This window comes from Daphnia carinata, chromosome 4, assembly GCF_022539665.2.
Source record: "Daphnia carinata strain CSIRO-1 chromosome 4, CSIRO_AGI_Dcar_HiC_V3, whole genome shotgun sequence".
NCBI lineage: Eukaryota > Metazoa > Arthropoda > Branchiopoda > Diplostraca > Daphniidae > Daphnia > Daphnia carinata.
Window position 1 is genome coordinate 2,198,075 of NC_081334.1, and position 18,049 is coordinate 2,216,123.

Below are 18,049 nucleotides of genomic sequence, written 5' to 3' on the forward strand. Positions count from 1 at the left end.
TATTTTTCCAACGTTGCTTCCGTTGCTTCCTTAGAGTAAGTTCCTATTTCCCAGAGTAGGGGTATGGCAACTGTTTAGTGCTAATTATTATTCGCTCATCCGCATGTTATCAAGTTACGTAATTCTGTAAGCCAGCTGTATTATCAATCTCTAGTCTATTGCTGTTTTATACTTTTCCTATGTTATTTCTAAAGAGTTAAAGCTATTCGCAAAAACTATTTTCTATCCCAATCTCGCCCAGCTATGCTGCCATCTAATGGCAGGCAATAAAAACGGTATCAGAGACTACATAGATCAGCGCCTATTTTCCAAAATAGAACTATTGATACCGTGGCGCACCGGCGCCATCTAAATCAAACATATGGCGACTAGAATTTTTATAGGTTGCGCGGAGTGTTTCTGTTTAGGCTTCTCTCATTCTCTTTCTTCCTGTTGTAATCGATGTTTCTGCCATTCAAACCTTTCTTGCCACTGGATTCAATTTCAAGACAAATGGCAGTAAAAATTGCTATAGCGTTGGCAGTTAAGTTTAGCCATTTCAATAAATCATCTTCTGGAATTCGGTAAGTGCCATGCATTTAGAATCACTTGGATTTATCCCGTAATATTTTACTGCCATGGCACCAGCTGTGCCAGCAATGACTATTCACAAAATAGTTTGAGCTCATACAAGATGGCTGTTGGGATGACGCATAATGGATCAAACGCTGTTTTTTATAACTTGGTCTCATGCATAGTGACATAAGGATTTAACACTACTGACGACGTGTTATTTCTTTACATTATTTGGGTATTTGTTACTTTTTAAAGGTTGTGATTGGATATTGCCTAGCTGTGCAAAGGAAAAAAATTATTGGTAAATAAATGTAGATTTCCAACCAAAAGTAAGTGCATCAAATTGTCTCAGAATGCATGTCAAGGCCCACTCATTCAAAAAGCGGTTGACCCTTTTCTTTGTTGGTAAAATGTTTGATTAGATTACTGCAAATTCTTTGACATACATAGCCCTAAAGTAGCTCACAGGTATGACACCTAAAAACATTAGAGGTCAACAAGGTACAGGGCTTGTATGCTACACAGCTACCATGCTCCATCACAATTATTGGTGATATTTAAAAAATGACTTGTTTGACAACAAAAGAAACCAGTTACCCAAAACTGGAGTTCAGTTTTCAGTATAATTTGTGAATTTCATCAAATTCCAGAAAGTATATCCTTAAATCTGAATTTAAAATTCTGGCCAGTTATCGGTGATTGGGAATCTACTTAACAGAGCCCAAATAGATCAGATATGTATACTTTCAGTTTTTGTTAATATGTTTTGTTTCAGAAACAGTTAAAGTTGGGTTGTGATCTAATTCATAGTCTCTAATGAAAAAATGTAGTTTGAACGTATTTAATTTGTTTGTTTAAATTTTTTTAGTTTCAGTAAAATGCAACATTGCTAAATGCCAGCAAATCAGGAGTTACTTTCCCGTCACTGGTACGATACAGCCTCCTAGTTCCAAGATGGCGGACAACGTTTTCAGAGCTGAAGAGTTCAGACACATCTTTAAGCGTGCGCCACGCTCTTGCTTATCAACATTTCACATTTCTTTGAACCGTGCTATGAACGTCAACGATGAGATTCTATGGGAAGCAAAAAAAAAAATCGTTAATAATACCAGAAGTTGTAATTTTACTACTGCACACTTATGTTGCGAAAATTGGGTATCCCAATTTGAACAGGAAGCTTTTGAACACTGGAAAGCTGAAATTATAAGAAGACACTGGCGAGTGTAACATCTCCGAAAAAGGTAAAAGATTGAAGTTAGTTCAATTCTTTAATATGCTTCTTAGTTACACCAATTAAGATTGTTTTTGCAGCATGGTCTTTTCTTGTTTTAGGTAACACTGACACTTCAAGAAAATCAGTGTTTAAATTTTGTATTTTGAAATGGTTTTTCTATGTTGGTTACAGCAAGGCACACATTTCCTGCACAGAGTGGTATTACAGGCAAAGTGCCAAATTTTTTAATGGACTAACTCCTATGCCCCATCCAACAATGAACTATCGCAATGTGAAGTCGAAAGTTATTGACATTGACACAATTTGGTTATTTCATCTTACCTCACTAAGTTAAACAGGTATTGATGCTGAAGTTTGATACAGTTATTTTTTATTTAAAGTTTTTTAAATGTTATGTTTAATAATTACTTTGTTTAAATGTTGGTTTTTAAAATGTGATCAATAATTTGAGCAAGAAAATTTTCCATGTTTCAGGTTGTTTCCAGTTGGGTTAGAAATGCCATTTGTTGGCAGCATGGATGGAATGTGGTGTGCAGTCCTTTACACAAGGTATTACAGTTTGGTTCTACTCACTATCTATTTCCTTAGTTTTATTTGTTAGCATTTTTTTTCTTTTAAGTACTACAGAACAAAACCGTATTTTTGTTTGTTGAAGGACGAGCATAATAAATACCCAATAAAGACAATTGAAGATGGCCAGAAGATATGCACTGGTGTTAATTAGGCTGTCCATGGATTTCCCTAAGGGTTTGCAATGTCAAATGTCGCAGTCGAAAACGAAGAAACATCTAATGATGATGGTTTGATATTTATTACATTTTAGATACTTCTTATTTATACCAGGAGACGGTGCTGGGAAACAAGTGCAGTTCGATGTCCAGAGATGTTTCTGTGAAAATGTCCATACGCAAACAGTATTCGAAATTTTAGACCACCATATATAATAATGAGCTGGCGCTGACGGAAGTCATCTCATTAGATGTGCTGCGGATGTGAATCACCACCAGATGCCGCGCATGGCTGTGGGTGCGAGTTACGGCTAGGTGGCGGTACTGTTATTCTACGCTCGGACGTCAATGCATTCAAGTCTAGAAGTGTCTTGGGATGTCAGTGTGGTAACAAACCAGTTACAGCTACTTGAACAATCGGGCGCTGTAAAATGGTGTCAAATACCGGAATGGTCTGTGTTAGGGTACAGATGAGCCACTAGATTTTAACACGTGCAGGTCCCCGGGTTTCTGCAGCCGTCATTACCCCTGGAATTCTCCATCAGCTAGTATACCTAGTGAAATTTTTAACATCGTTTTATTAATTGCGGCGCATGTGGGACTTTCGGTATGTACCGTGATGACAATGACTAGAATTGAATTAACTCGTTAGATCATCATAGCATCTGTTTAAAAGAACATTTCTTTTCACTGGTTTAGGACTAAACAGTATCACAGCCAGTGGGCAATAAAGTGGCAAGACATTAAATTTTCGACACAGCAGTAGTTTAGTATATTCAACGGATATTTGATCTTACTCTGTGCATTGATCATAACTTTCTTTTTCTTGGAAACTAGGTTTCAAATTTCAGCACTCAAGGGTAAGTCACTGCTAAAACATTAAATTAAGGAACAATTACGCAACTAATTGTTTTTCTGGGTTCTACTTCTTGCATTAATGTCAAAGTAGAAAAAAATTATTTTTCACATTTTATTCCAGATTACTGTTGGTCTTTGCTAGCTGATCATAAAATGTTATGTAGATACATAGCTTTGTTAGCCTGTGCGAAGAATTGATAGCAAATAATACTACTTTAGTTGTAGGTAAGTATGGGTGTAGGAACACAACTTATTGTTTGTATTTTACATTCTCGTCCGACTTTCAGACATTGGATGATATTCCTTTTAGTAAAATAACATTTATTTACTTTAGTGTTTAGTTCCAGGTTACTGTTAATCTGCTAGCTGATTAACAAAGATATTTTGTTACTACAAAGCTTGGTTTCCTTGTTCCAAGAATCGCAAACAGAAAATGGTGAGGTTTTGGTGAAAGTGGCAATAAAACAATAAATGTATAAAATAAAGGTGAGTACTAATGAATGAGCTTGGACAGTCAACGATGGACGTGTAAAGTACGGTTTTCCAAAAAAAAAACTGCTATGATATCGCGGCAAACCTACTTGCCCCGATGTCCAGTAGATGGGGGGAATTCAGTTGCCCCGATGTCCACTAGATGGCGGTCAAACTTACTTCCCCGATGTCTACTACATGGCGCCAATTTGTTTGCCTCGATGTCCGCTAGATGGCGTGAGCTTGCCCCTATGCTTGCCCTTATGCCCGCTAGATGGCGTGAGCTTGCCCTTATGCCCGCTAGATGGCGAGCAAGGCTGCTTCTGCTTGCGCTGATGTCCAGTAGATGGCGTGCAACCACTTGAACTGGTGTTCAACAGGTGGCGTGCAAAACTACTTGATAATTATATAGATGGCGCTCAAAATCAACTTGCCCTGATAGCCACCACATTTTCTTGCAGGCCTTACTGAACGTCCGTTACGTGGCGTTGCCTGCTACATTAGGCCCATCAGAAATTCTTGGCCTAAAATGAATTTTGCGGGTATATATTAACTGACAAGCAAAAGTTTTCCAGACTGATCTTTGTTTCACTTTCTCGATATAAGTGAGATGAAGAAAGATAATGAATTGAAAAATGTTTTGCGTAAAAATTGGATGTTCAGAAAGTTCTAGGAGCTGTGGTATGTATAATTTCACTTCCACACATCTTGGTATTTTCATTTAACAATTGGAGTTAATGCTTGAACTTCTTGTGAACTAATTTCCTCTTGACTCGTGTAGTAAAACAGTGGCACTACTTCTGTAAGTAATTAATGTGGGAAAAATCACCTAAACTATAGTATACAACTTTCCGTCTTTATTGAGGTATTTCGGTGCAATTAGTTGTTGAATATTGTGTTGATGAAACGTTGTGCTGACTGCTTGACAAGTTTTTAATTCCTTTAGGTGAGTTATATACTAATAGAACTTTCATAGTAACTTCAATGAAATACTATTTTTTAGGTTATTGTTTTCTAGCTACATTTGTAAAGTAAAGCTTTATGCTGGTAATCAATCTATAATACCATCAAATGTATTACATTGCAGTGAAATGAAAGATGAACAATATGTTGTTTATATCAGGTAAAGTAGAGATCCTTGTGATCTTTTCCTTAACATAGCACTCCAATTGGGAATCCAAATTGGCTTTGAGTTAAAATGCAAATAATTTAAACCTGTAGGCCCTATATGTATGCCTATCGAATTGCCTTTGTGCTGTGAGATCCTTCTTTTGTGGTATTTAGGTATGAGGGGGCTGATACTAACTTGACTGTTCAAGGTGTTTCTGAGCATCTCAGGTAAAGTCACGATCCTTGTGATCCTTGCTTTGACATAGCAATTCAATCGAAATCGTCTATGGTCCGGGAAAATAGTGGGTGATTTTAACCAGTTAAGGTAGTTAAAAGAATTCACATGGGTACAGAATTATTTAAAAGCTTTACAGTGGTATGAATAACTATTGGGAACTGTCAGGCATGAACATGAGTGGTTTTCAAAATCGAATTTTTTATCTTTTCATTTTGTTCTTGGTTTGCTATACAAAGTTAAGATTTTGATTTTGATACGAAATCTGGCAGACGTGGATTGGTTAACATTGTTATGGTCGTATATTTCCTATTTAAATCATGTGGTTGTGTCAATCTCTTGTTGGGAAAAGCAGAACAGCTGAGTGTCGGCCGAGTTGGTGTGAAATGGGGTGATTCCCGAGGCAAAATACTAGTAAATCAGCTTTCGGTAAGTAGATATGGCAATCCGTTTTACCAAAAAAAAAAAAAAAAAAAAAAAAAAAATTTCGGCTTTTTATTTTCTTTTTTACAGCTATGGCCATCTATCGGCCAGATTCCTATTAAATTTTCTAAATACAACTTTACGCATTCTAGCCATATAAATATATGATTTTTTAAATTAATAACTTTATTTTATTAAAATATAACATACAATAATTATTTTCTTATATTCTACTTAACTTCATTATTATTACTATTAACTATTAACTTTGCATTTTGTGCTGCAACAATTATAATGAATGTAATTCTAATAGCAATGAGAATAATTGCTTGTTTTAGGTATAAATAATATGTTTGAGTAACATAAAGTCATTATTGGTTGTTGCGCTGTGAAAATAATACACAATAACGACTTTGTATTACTCAAACATATTAATTTTCTTAAGTTAAATTTTCATTTGGATAAGTACTTTAAATGTTTAAAAACATTTAATTTGTGACGGATAAAATTTCTCATAATGACTTTTGCGTCCACAAGAGGCGCCTTAAACCGTGGCTCATCGGACAGTTTTTTTTTTCAGGCATATTTTTATATTGGCTTGCGTGTAGTCTGCTGTCTACCTTTACTCGCTAGATAGACCGTCCTCGCTAGATTTTACTTCTTGACCTCTCTATATAATCTAATTTGTTTCATTCTGATCTACATTTTTTCTGTAGAGGGTCATAAGGTAAGTGTTTTATTGTATTCCTAGTGTGATTACTTCAAAATATGTTTTTGTGTAACAGTGTGAAGGACATTTTGCCAGAGTGTCCACAAGCTGGTGGGGGCGGCGGTAGTGGTCCGTTGACGTCACAAACTAAGATGAAAATATCGAAACATGTGTTCGAACTTAACTTCTTGGTGCTTTTTATAGTATGGGGAAGGGGGAAATTTGTCGAAGGATTGTCCACAAGAGGGTTGTGGCGGTGGTGGAAGTCGTACCTGCCATGAGATAAACAAAAAACAAAAAAAAAACATCATTTTAGTGCTCATTTTTAACGAAGAAGAGGGCAATGTAGCAAGGGATTTTCCTCAAGGTGGAAGCATTAATAGCAGCAATTGTTACAATGTAAACATCAATTATATCTTCACAAAAATATCTTATGTTCCAATGTTCATTGTTTTACTCCTAGTGTAATGAAGCTGACCACACCTCAAAAGGCTGCCCGAATCACTTCAGTGAATTGACGAAAGATGGAAAGCCACATGAGCAATACATTCCAGAAGCCGTGACATGTGATGAAAAGGAACTGTTTAAGGGCATCGTCTGTGTGGGAACGCTTTAACAATTTTGATAAAGTCGTCCTCCATGTAAGCCATTTCTCGAAACTATATTTTTTAAAACTTATATAATGGGTTTGCTTTAGGCTACAGAAAAGATGTACCTCAATACAGAACATCATACGAAGAAGGCGGCCTGCGCCAACTACTACTTCAAAACATTAAGAATTCTGGCTACATAAAACCAACACCTGTTCAGAAAGCTCCGGTTGTAGTTATTGTTGCCAAAAGAGGTTTAATTGCTTGTGCTGTCAAGGGCTCCGGCAGAACGGCAATCCAATTAATTAACGCTGTGTAATTTTGAAACGTTGATGCCCTCGTACTGACTTGATTCGAATGGGTCGGTATGAACTGGGTAAGTTGAAGTAAAAGTAATTTTGAGTGGGCATGCCAGTGATTGCGACTACTAAAAGGTCCAATTGCATCTAAGATACTCAACAAACCCTTCGTGATATTCGTTGATTAAGTCATCTAAAATTTTACATTTTTTCATGCAGGCGGCGTACTTGGTACCGGTTATGAACATATTGTTAGAACAAGGCGTTGCTGGTGCGTCTCATGCCATGGGGCAAAAACCAGAAGTTGTAATTGTCGCACCCACTCGTGAATTGGCCATTCAAATTCAGCGCGAGGCGTGAAAATTCTCCTACAGTTCGGTTTGAAAGTCTGTGGTTATATATGGAGGAACTCTCACGAGCCATCAGCGGTCAAATCTTCAAGCTGGGCGTAATATTTTTGTCGCGACCGCGGGGCGATTCAAGGATTTTCTCGACTGTGAAGTATTTGACTTCTCGCGAGTCAGGTTTTAAATTTTGGACGAAGCTGATCGAGTGCTTGATATGGGTTTCGGTCTCAATGTTGAAAAAATTGTCAATCATCCAACGATGCATCCGAAAGTATGTCCTCGATGGCTTTTGATTATGAGATTTGACTGATGTAATACTATTTGTTTCTCTGTAGGGAATCCGTCGTGTTTGTATGTTTTCGGCTACATTCCCAGATGACGTACAAGCGCTGGCTGCGACGTACATGGAAGACAACATATTCGTCACAACAGGCATTGTCGGTGGCACCAATCCGGATGTTGAACAGCTGTTTTTTTCAGTGCTCGAAAAGAGATATGAGAGCTAAGCTGATCGAAGTTTTACAAGATCTCGGTGATGCCAAGACTATCTTTTTTGTCGACAGCAAAAAGACGGCGGATTTCGTCGCTGCCTTCTCGTGCAATAACAACTTACAAGTAAGAATCAAATCTATTGACATGCAAAGTGTCTTAACTTTAAATGTCTAGTCTGCCAGCATCTATGGTGAGCGTAAACGAAAATCGTAAATGTCTCTTCCGAAGCTTCTGTCAGAAGAATATGCTAGCAATCAACTCACGAATCATGTAAGGTATAAAATATATATATGAATTAAGAGTTTTTATGCCTAATGGTGTTTTACTGTCTTATTATAGATGAACAATAAAAGCCGATGTCGAGGTGACGAAGAAAACAACACGTCGAAGTGCTGTCAAACGTGTCTTCGCTTCCGGAGAAGGAAGCACCGGAAGGCAAAAGGCGTCGTGGTGAAACGAAAGCCGATAAATACGTTGCTGGATTGGATGATGTAGAAATGTTACACGAAGGCAAAGGACACGCTGCCGACAATCCACGCCAATCACGTGCCAGATGAGCCGGAGGCGAACAATGGATCGCCAGTCACATCCGTCAAACGTGGACGATTTACTCGCGCAAAGGGGGCAATCAAAGTTCATTTTGACGATGCCGAAACGGCGCATTCGCCAGTCAGATTCACCCGTCCGGCGCGGAAGACCGGCCGAGAAGAAAGTCTCTGTCCAGCTGGAACGCGACCCCGACATTGAGACTTTGGTCGCTACAGCCAAAGAAGAGGAAGAGAAAGCACCGGCCGCCAAACGTTCACGACAAAAGAAGGGCCCGGCAGTATCTGCCGCAACAATGGCGGATGAACCTCCGGCCGTGCCGGCCACGAAACGGACATGTGGTGGCAAGAAAACTACCGAACCTGAGCTTGTTAAGGAGGATACCTGATCGCCACCACCACCACCTCGACGTACTAGAAACATCTAACAGACCCATCAATGAATTACATTTTATTTTTCTTTTGTTTTACCCATCATTGAATAATTTGAATTACCTTTTTATTTTTTGACTTTTGTTTCCATGCGTAATTATAATTTTTGTCTTTAAATTTTGCGTCTAATTTTCATCCTTAAAAAAACAGATTTTGTAAAGTATTTCACAATTGCACGACATGTTGGTGGACCAACTGCACGCACAATTGAGATAATGGTTCCTTGTTTTAATTTGGTTTTTGCATACTTCCTTCTTGCTTTTTCGCCGCCCATTTTGAAATATGTGGCAACGTTGCTTAAGTTTTGTGATCCGCCATGAGTCGCCATTTGCTAGTTCATTGTCGTGTGTGAAACATGCAGTTATTGGACACATCAGGCAGCAATGGTAAAGTAATACTTGAGTGAATGTTTCGTCAAGTAAACATTGTTTACCAAAGACATTGATTCTAATTCTAAAAAAAACATTGTTCCACAAGAAACTTTAATTTGAGAATACCTAACGATATTTGAAACTCCTTTTCAAATTACAAAATGAATGGCTTTTTTAAGAAGTCATTCTTTTCAATCATTTCTTTCTAAATTTTAGGATATCACAAGTTGTGAGACAAACATTGAAGGATCATAAATGTGTGGCAATCTCATTCTTCCATATTCCAGTTATTGTATTATTCTTTGCCATTATTTTTAATAATGAACTTTATTGTTGCTATCATGGACTATTTTTAAAATTATTTTTAACTAAAAATTTTTTCATTCATTTCAATCATTTGCAGGATTCAAACATTGAGTTTCCTTAGTTAGGCAAGTCACAACTATTTTTTAAATTATTTTTAACTAAAATTTTTTCATTCACGACATTTGCAGGTTCTGAGCAGTGAGAAACGATTGTTGCTGATGTAGAGTTTTGTAACGGTGGACCCCACAGTCTATGACAGAAACAAGTAGGACAGAAAATTCTATCTTCATCACTAACAAAAGAAAAAGGGAGGTTTGCATTTTAAGGTTAGGTTAGAAACAAAACAACAATAAAACCATTTGCTGATACTACCTTTCATACATTGTTATCACAAATAGGAGCAGTATATATTGGCAGCCATGTAGCTTTGTAGTTGCTTCGAAGATTTTTTTCCTTGTCTGGTGATTGGTTGGTACTGTTGCCTGTTCTATTGTTAACTTTTTTCTCTAGATTAATGCTATAAAACATTTATTTTAGGGCTTTGAATACCTCCTATCCTTATAGCCATGGAACATTTGACGTTGACTCCATTTACACTTGCAGAAACGAAAACGAACATATTTGCGACAAGTATTTTTTGTGACCATGAAACAAAAAATTGTGAATTTTTTAAGTACCTATATTTAGAAGACATCTAGCGGAGGAATTGCTTGTTACTGAATACTCACTGAACTGTCAATTTGTTCGTTGTCAGGGAGGCTATATCGAGTTTGGTTGCCATAATAATGGTTGCTTCGCGTATTGGAAATGCTTTGCCGAATCCCAAAATATCGCCAAGTGTGCCATATTGTTATAATCGTTCTTCTCCTTAGGATGGTTACCAATGTGCAGTTGAATTCTAAAAGGTAAAAGTACAAGTTCTTGGTGAAAACTTGTTGTGCAGCATACTATGCCATTAATAGCTTATTGAAAAGTTCTGGTTACTTTCTGCTTTGTTTCCAGGTTTTGTTTGATATGCTATATTTAAAGAACTGATGTTGGCATTAGCTTGATGGGGAAAAGTCATTTCCAATGTGGTAGGAGATTTATCTAGAATTGCATTAACATTCTAATTAAACATGAGAAATTATTATTAAGTATTTATTTGGTGATAGAGTCGGATGGTTTTCCTGAAGTTGAAGTTTGAAATAACCTTTCAAAGCCTAAACTCATCTTTGTAGTAAGGGACTTGTAAGTAAACAAGAAGCATTTTCTGCTTTTTTGCTAACTATATCTAACCTACATAATTTTCTGTTCAATAGTTAATGTTGTTTTTTTTGTTTTTTTTAACAAAGGTGAAAAGTAATGCTGGCTCTGTAAATGTTCTTGGTTTGGGGCAAGACATTGAATAAATTGTGATGATTGGATGGACAACATGGAATTCCTACACTATTCATATTCCCCAAACGGTATTAAAAATTCAAAAATTGAAGTGCATATCTGGGCTCCCTTCCTTTCCGTAGCCCCGTTTCCCCTTGACTCGTAATAAGCCCGTAGGGGGTCATGCCCCTACTGTACGGTATATATAAAAACAACATATACCGAGGTTTGGAGGGCTCTGGCCGGAAAGGGGACGTGGGGGTCCGCTTAGTCCGATGATGTGTTCACGGAGGGCGACGTGGCTACCCACAAATCCGAACTAAAGGTTAATCGCTCCAGTAAAAATGTTCCAAATCTTCGGCTCTTCTTCCGGCTTCTCTTAGCCAATCACCGGGTAATCTCCCCGGTGGGTCAACAAGGCAGTGTCTCCCCCTGCCTGGGTTGACGGCAACTTTTGAAAGGGCTATTGTGCCTTTTTAAAGTTGCAAAAATATTTCCAATGTGCAGAGAATTGTCAATAAAAATTTTTTATAAAATATTTTTTCAAAAATTTGTTCGTTTATTGTCTGTGTTCGCTGTGTTCATTATTACATTTATCACATTTTTTTTAAATATTTGTAATGCATAACGTACATTTTCCGCATACTTTACAACCATGGACAATGTCAATTGGAATGGGACTTGAACGACAAACCTATAGCATTTCAGCACAGCGCGCTATCATTGCGCCATGAGTGTTCTTACATCCACTGATTCAAATTTTGATGCGGATGTTGAAATAAGATCGACACAAGGTTATTATGGAATGCCTATCATGACAAAAATAAGTTATAGATGGCATAATGGTAAATCTACTGATTGGCACGCTAGAATACTTGGGTTCGATCCCCATACCAGTCAACAAAACAACTAAATAAATAAATGCATCAAATAAATAACATTGCAAAGCATTTTATTTTCCCTCCTTCCACCCACAAATCCACCACTATACATGTCCACATAATACATACAACAATACATACATATATACACTTAAAACTAACCCGTTGGCTGCCACGCCATCTTAACTACGGTCGCTACGTCGCTATCATAGGGATAGCGACCAAGGGGGCCGGTAGGCCGGGCTGATACGATGATGAGACCTTTACGGGAATGCACACCCCAGGTCTCATCTATCGCATCGATCAAGGGAAAGTCCCTATGGTGCATTGCCTTTGGGGCCATTCGGCCAATCTTGGGCAGTGGCGCTGCTCCACCCCATGGCAGATAGCCATGGAGCAGAACAGCGCGGCCCGTCCCTGTCAAGCTACAAAAAAAAGGGGATAAAAGGTGGGTGGCAGCCAACGGGTTAGTTAACAATAAACATTGCAAAACACACACAATACCAAAACGACGAGGCGAAGACGGGATGGCGGGCGAGGCGAAGGCGGGGCGACCACGAGTCGAAGAAGGGATGACCGGCGAGGCGAAGACGGGACGACGGGCGAGGCGAAGACGGGACGACGGGCGAGGCGAAGACGGCACGACGGGCGAGGCGAAGACGGCACGACGGGCGAGGCGAAGACGGCACGACGGGCGAGGCGAAGACGGCACGACGGGCGAGGCGAAGACGGCACGACGGGCGAGGCGAAGACGGCACGACGGGCGAGGCGAAGACGGGACGACGGGCGAGGCGAAGACGGCACGACGGGCGAGGCGAAGACGGCACGACGGGCGAGGCGAAGACGGGACGACGGGCGAGGCGAAGACGGGTTGACAGGCGAGGTGAAGATGGGCGTGGAGAAGAGGAAGAACGCTTTGTTCTGTACTCGTAAATGTAAAGAAAAAGAATTACTTAGTGGGAAATATAAGATTGCTGATGTAGCCAAATGTATGAAAGCAATTTGACTTACTTCTGTTGTCCAATGGCTAGAAATACTGTAGGGCCAGCAAATAGGCAGCAGACGGCAAAGAGTTGGCAGTCCTATGGTTGAATATTGAATTTATAAAACAAACAAACTATACTAGGTATGAGAAAAATTTACGAATACCAATAGAAATTGTGTTGAGGTGCATGTCTATGTCTGTTGGTAGGGTAAGTAGAGATTGCAACTGCTGAAATGGCTGTGGTTACAGTTGCTGCTGCAGCATAAGACAAATTTGGTGCACCAGTTAGATTACAATTGACAGGCGACCATGAGCGGGTAAAGATTAGAAGAATAATATCATGGTATTCCTACCCATAGGATTTGCATCTTTGGTGACATTCCTCAACGGGAAGTATCCTTTACAAATGAAGTTTCATGAGCTAAACCTTAAAAGAAAAATCCGCTAGTGAGATTCTGATAACAAAACATTAGTCTTATACCTCTCAATGAGCACCAGAATAGTTTGATGAATGCAACATAATGGGTTGCGAATAGTTTCTTGGTTTGACAGCTGACATAGGTGATTACAAGACATGTAACATAAAAACCAAGCATTTTGTGGGCTTCACTTGCAAAACACACTTTAAGATGAAAACACACAGAACCACCATTAGATTTTCTTGAATTTTCCCTTGGAATATGACATACTTCACAAAAACTTTCGAACACAGGTTTCACTACCCCCACAGTCACCAACAGTAGCACAGCAGCGTCATCTTGTTTTCCAATTAATAACCGAAATATTCATAAAAATTGAAAATCTTTGTTTTTTCGAGACGGGAACTGCACTGATGTGAACTCTTTTAATAAACTTCTTGAGCGTGAATCGAGCGTGAATGGCAAATATGCCCCCCCCCATATTTGTACCATTTCAATTTTATTTAAACAAATGTAGCGACCAAAACCATGAACAGCATTTTTAAAGTATAGCGATTTAACACGTTTTTGAGCCCGGATTATTCACTGTTTTTTATTTATTTATCCAAAAATCTAGGAAAATACATAATTTGGGTTCAGAAATCAACAAGAAGCTTGGTTGCACTTAACATCTAGAAGTTTTGCAACTTCACACATCTCTAGATTTCAAGCTAGTAAACATTAGGTCTGTCTGACAATACAATTTTCTTTCTTGAACAGCTGCAACGCTATTTCGGCCATGTTTCACGGAAAAAATTCTCCACGGAGACAAGTGCATCGATTGTGCGTTATCGTGTGCCTATTTCAATTAACCAATCACCAGACAAGGAAAAAAATTCTTCGAAGCAACTACAAAGCTACATGGCTGCCAATATATACTGCTCCTATTTGTGATAACAATGTATGAAAGGTAGTATCAGCAAATGGTTTTATTGTTGTTCTGTTTCTAACCTAACCTTAAAATGCAAACCTCCCTTTTTCTTTTGTTAGTGATGAAGATAGAATTTTCTGTCCTACTTGTTTCTGTCATAGACTGTGGGGTCCACCGTTACAAAACTCTACATCAGCAACAATCGTTTCTCACTGCTCAGAACCTGCAAATGTCGTGAATGAAAAAATTTTAGTTAAAAATAATTTTAAAAATAGTTGTAACAACAAGCATTATTAAACGACTTGCCTAACTAAGGAAACCGCTGGAACCCCAATGTTTGTCTCCACAATCCTGAAATGATTGAAATGACAAGCTTTGCTTTATTTCATTAATTCTAATTTTAAAATAAGTACAAAGCCTAACTGCATGGTTGAGCAGTTTGGCTTGATGCCTTTTTTAAAAAGCAAGAAGGTAGCAATAACCATTATCTCAATGTGCCTGTCGTGCTTACTTTTAAGGATACGAGTTACCGTGAAACAAAAGAAAAATAAAATAGGTAATTCATTGATGGGTCTTGCTGTTAGATGTTTCTAGTACGTCGAGGTGGTGGTGGTGGCGATCAGGTATCCTCCTTAACAAGCTCAGGTTCGGTAGTTTTCTTGCCACCACATGTCCGTTTCGTGGCCGGCACGGCCGGAGGTTCATCCGCCATTGTTGCGGCAGATACTGCCGGGCCCTTCTTTTGTCGTGAACGTTTGGCGGCCGGTGCTTTCTCTTCCTCTTCTTTGGCTGTAGCGACCAAAGTCTCAATGTCGGGGTCGCGTTCCAGCTGGACAGAGACTTTCTTCTCGGCCGGTCTTCCGCGCCGGACGGGTGAATCTGACTGGCGAATGCGCCGTTTCGGCCTCGTCAAAATGAACTTTGATTGCCCCCTTTGCGCGAGTAAGTCGTCCACTTTTGACGGATGTGACTGGCGATCCATTGTTCGCCTCCGGCTCATCTGGCACGTGATTGGCGTGGATTGTCGGCAGCGTGTCCTTTGCCTTCGTGTAACATTTCTACATCATCCAATCCAGCAACGTATTTATCGGCTTTCGTTTCACCACGACGCCTTTTGCCTTCCGGCGCTTCCTTCTCCGGAAGCGAAGACACGTTTGACAGCACTTCGACGTGTTGTTTTCTTCGTCACCTCGACATCGGCTTTTATTGTTCATCTATAATAAGACAGTAAAACACCATTAGGCATAAAAACTCTTAATTCATATATATATTTTATACCTTACATGATTCGTGAGTTGATTGCTAGCATATTCTTCTGACAGAAGCTTCGGAAGAGACATTTACGATTTTCGTTTACGCTTACCATGGATGCTGGCAGACTAGACATTTAAAATTAAGACACTTTGCATGTCAATAGTTTTGATTCTTACTTGTAAGTTGTTATTGCACGAGAATGCAGCGACGAAATCCGCCGTCTTTTTGCTGTCGACAAAAAAGATAGTCTTGGCATCACCGAGATCTTGTAAAACTTCGATCAGCTTAGCTCTCATATCTCTTTTCGAGCACTGAAAAAAACAGCTGTTCAACATCCGGATTGGTGCCACCGACAATGCCTGTTGTGACGAATATGTAGTCTTCTATGTACGTCGCAGCCAGCGCTTGTACGTCATCTGGGAATGTAGCCGAAAACATACAAACACGACGGATTCCCTACAGAGAAACAAATAGTATTACATCAGTCAAATCTCATAATCAAAAGCCATCGAGGACATACTTTCGGATGCATCGTTGGATGATTGACAATTTTTTCAACATTGGGACCGAAACCCATATCAAGCACTCGATCAGCTTCGTCCAAAATTTAAAACCTGACTCGCGAGAAGTCAAATACTTCACAGTCGAGAAAATCCTTGAATCGCCCCGCGGTCGCGACAAAAATATTACACCCAGCTTGAAGATTTGACCGCTGATGGCTCGTGAGAGTTCCTCCATATATAACCACAGACTTTCAAACCGAACTGTAGGAGAATTTTCACGCCTCGCGCTGAATTTGAATGGCCAATTCACGAGTGGGTGCGACAATTACAACTTCTGGTTTTTGCCCCATGGCATGAGACGCACCAGCAACGCCTTGTTCTAACAATATGTTCATAACCGGTACCAAGTACGCCGCCTGCATGAAAAAATGTAAAATTTTAGATGACTTAATCAACGAATATCACGAAGGGTTTGTTGAGTATCTTAGATGCAATTGGACCTTTTAGTAGTCGCAATCACTGGCATGCCCACTCAAAATTACTTTTACTTCAACTTACCCAGTTCATACCGACCCATTCGAATCAAGTCAGTACGAGGGCATCAACGTTTCAAAATTACACAGCGTTAATTAATTGGATTGCCGTTTTGCCGGAGCACGTGACAGCACAAGCAATTAAACCTCTTTTGACAACAATAACTACAACCGGAGCTTTCTGAACAGGTGTTGGTTTTATGTAGCCAGAATTCTTAATGTTTTGAAGTAGTAGTTGGCGCAGGCCGCCTTCTTCGTATGATGTTCTGTATTGAGGTACATCTTTTTCTGTAGCCTAAAGCAAACCCATTAGATAAGTTTTAAAAAATATAGTTTCGAGAAATGGCTTACATGGAGGACGACTTTATCAAAATTGTTAAAGCGTTCCCACACAGACGATGCCCTTAAACAGTTCCTTTTCATCGCATGTCACAGCATCTGGAATGTATTGCTCATGTGGCTTTCCATCTTTCGTCAATTCACTGAAGTGATTCGGGCAGCCTTTTGAGGTGTGGTCAGCTTCATTACACTAGGAGTAAAACAATGAACATTGGAACATAAGATATTTTTGTGAAGATATAATTGATGTTTACATTGTAACAATTGCTGCTATTAATGCTTCCTCCTTGAGGAAAATCCCTTGCTACATTGCCCTCTTCTTCGTAAAAATGAGCACTAAAAATGATGTTTTTTTTTGTTTTTTGTTTATCTCATGGCAGGTACGACTTCCACCACCGCCACAATCCTCTTGTGGACAATCCTTCGACAAATTTCCCCCTTCCCCATACTATAAAAAGCACCAAGAATTTAAGTTCGAACACATGTTTCGATATTTTCATCTTAGTTTGTGACGTCAACGGACCACTACCGCCGCCCCCACCAGCTTGTGGACACTCTAGCAAAATGTCGTTCACACTGTTACACAAAAACATATTTTAAAGTAATCACACTAGGAATACATTAAAACACTTACCTTGTGACCCTCTACAGAAAAAATGTAGATCAGAATGAAACAAATTAGATTATATAGAGAGGTCAAGAAGTAAAATCTAGCGAGGACGGTCTATCTAGCGAGTAAAGGTAGACAGCAGACTACACGCAAGCCAATATAAAAATATGCCTGGAAAAAAAAACTGTCCGATGAGCCACGGTTTAAGGCGCCTCTTGTGGACGCAAAAGTCATTATGAGAAATTTTATCCGTCACAAATTAAATGTTTTTAAACATTTAAAGTACTTATCCAAATGAAAATTTAACTTAAGAAAATTAATATGTTTGAGTAATACAAAGTCGTTATTGTGTATTATTTTCACAGCGCAACAACCAATAATGACTTTATGTTACTCAAACATATTATTTATACCTAAAACAAGCAATTATTCTCATTGCTATTAGAATTACATTCATTATAATTGTTGCAGCACAAAATGCAAAGTTAATAGTAATAGTATAATAATGAAGTTAAGTAGAATATAAGAAAATAATTATTGTATGTTATATT

General features: G+C 38.9%; 6 long non-coding RNA genes across 12 annotated transcripts; 3 read left to right on the plus strand and 3 right to left on the minus strand.

Moving 5' to 3' along the window:
* Window positions 1-431: 431 nt before the first annotated feature.
* On the plus strand, window positions 432-3,860 carry LOC130695248 (uncharacterized). 7 transcript variants are annotated; one of them, XR_009002321.1, is made up of 11 exons: window positions 432-563; window positions 1,424-1,796; window positions 1,961-2,127; window positions 2,264-2,338; window positions 2,409-2,536; window positions 2,613-2,703; window positions 2,769-2,904; window positions 2,981-3,124; window positions 3,217-3,287; window positions 3,355-3,377; window positions 3,497-3,860. It is a non-coding gene; the product is annotated as an uncharacterized LOC130695248 (long non-coding RNA). The 7 variants fall into 7 exon arrangements; XR_009002317.1 differs by having other exon boundaries at window positions 1,424-1,887; window positions 2,769-3,124; XR_009420800.1 differs by having other exon boundaries at window positions 2,769-3,124; window positions 3,217-3,377; window positions 3,497-3,600; window positions 3,717-3,860.
* A 3,379-nt stretch (window positions 3,861-7,239) lies between these two features.
* On the plus strand, window positions 7,240-8,971 carry LOC130695610 (uncharacterized). Its single transcript, XR_009002434.2, has 4 exons — window positions 7,240-7,830; window positions 7,895-8,174; window positions 8,234-8,321; window positions 8,391-8,971. It is a non-coding gene; the product is annotated as an uncharacterized LOC130695610 (long non-coding RNA).
* A 908-nt stretch (window positions 8,972-9,879) lies between these two features.
* Window positions 9,880-10,383, minus strand: LOC130694318 (uncharacterized). The gene is made up of 3 exons (XR_009001985.1): window positions 10,255-10,383; window positions 10,078-10,192; window positions 9,880-9,997 (listed from the first exon to the last, which is right to left on the minus strand). It is a non-coding gene; the product is annotated as an uncharacterized LOC130694318 (long non-coding RNA).
* Window positions 10,104-10,774, plus strand: LOC132087939 (uncharacterized). Its single transcript, XR_009420909.1, has 3 exons — window positions 10,104-10,177; window positions 10,243-10,610; window positions 10,708-10,774. It is a non-coding gene; the product is annotated as an uncharacterized LOC132087939 (long non-coding RNA).
* Window positions 10,775-12,965: 2,191 nt separating this feature from the next.
* On the minus strand, window positions 12,966-13,651 carry LOC130695233 (uncharacterized). The gene is made up of 4 exons (XR_009420917.1): window positions 13,412-13,651; window positions 13,284-13,357; window positions 13,095-13,185; window positions 12,966-13,027 (listed from the first exon to the last, which is right to left on the minus strand). It is a non-coding gene; the product is annotated as an uncharacterized LOC130695233 (long non-coding RNA).
* A 913-nt stretch (window positions 13,652-14,564) lies between these two features.
* On the minus strand, window positions 14,565-16,830 carry LOC130695430 (uncharacterized). The gene is made up of 5 exons (XR_009002391.2): window positions 16,034-16,830; window positions 15,690-15,969; window positions 15,543-15,638; window positions 14,771-15,473; window positions 14,565-14,610 (listed from the first exon to the last, which is right to left on the minus strand). It is a non-coding gene; the product is annotated as an uncharacterized LOC130695430 (long non-coding RNA).
* Window positions 16,831-18,049: the final 1,219 nt, after the last annotated feature.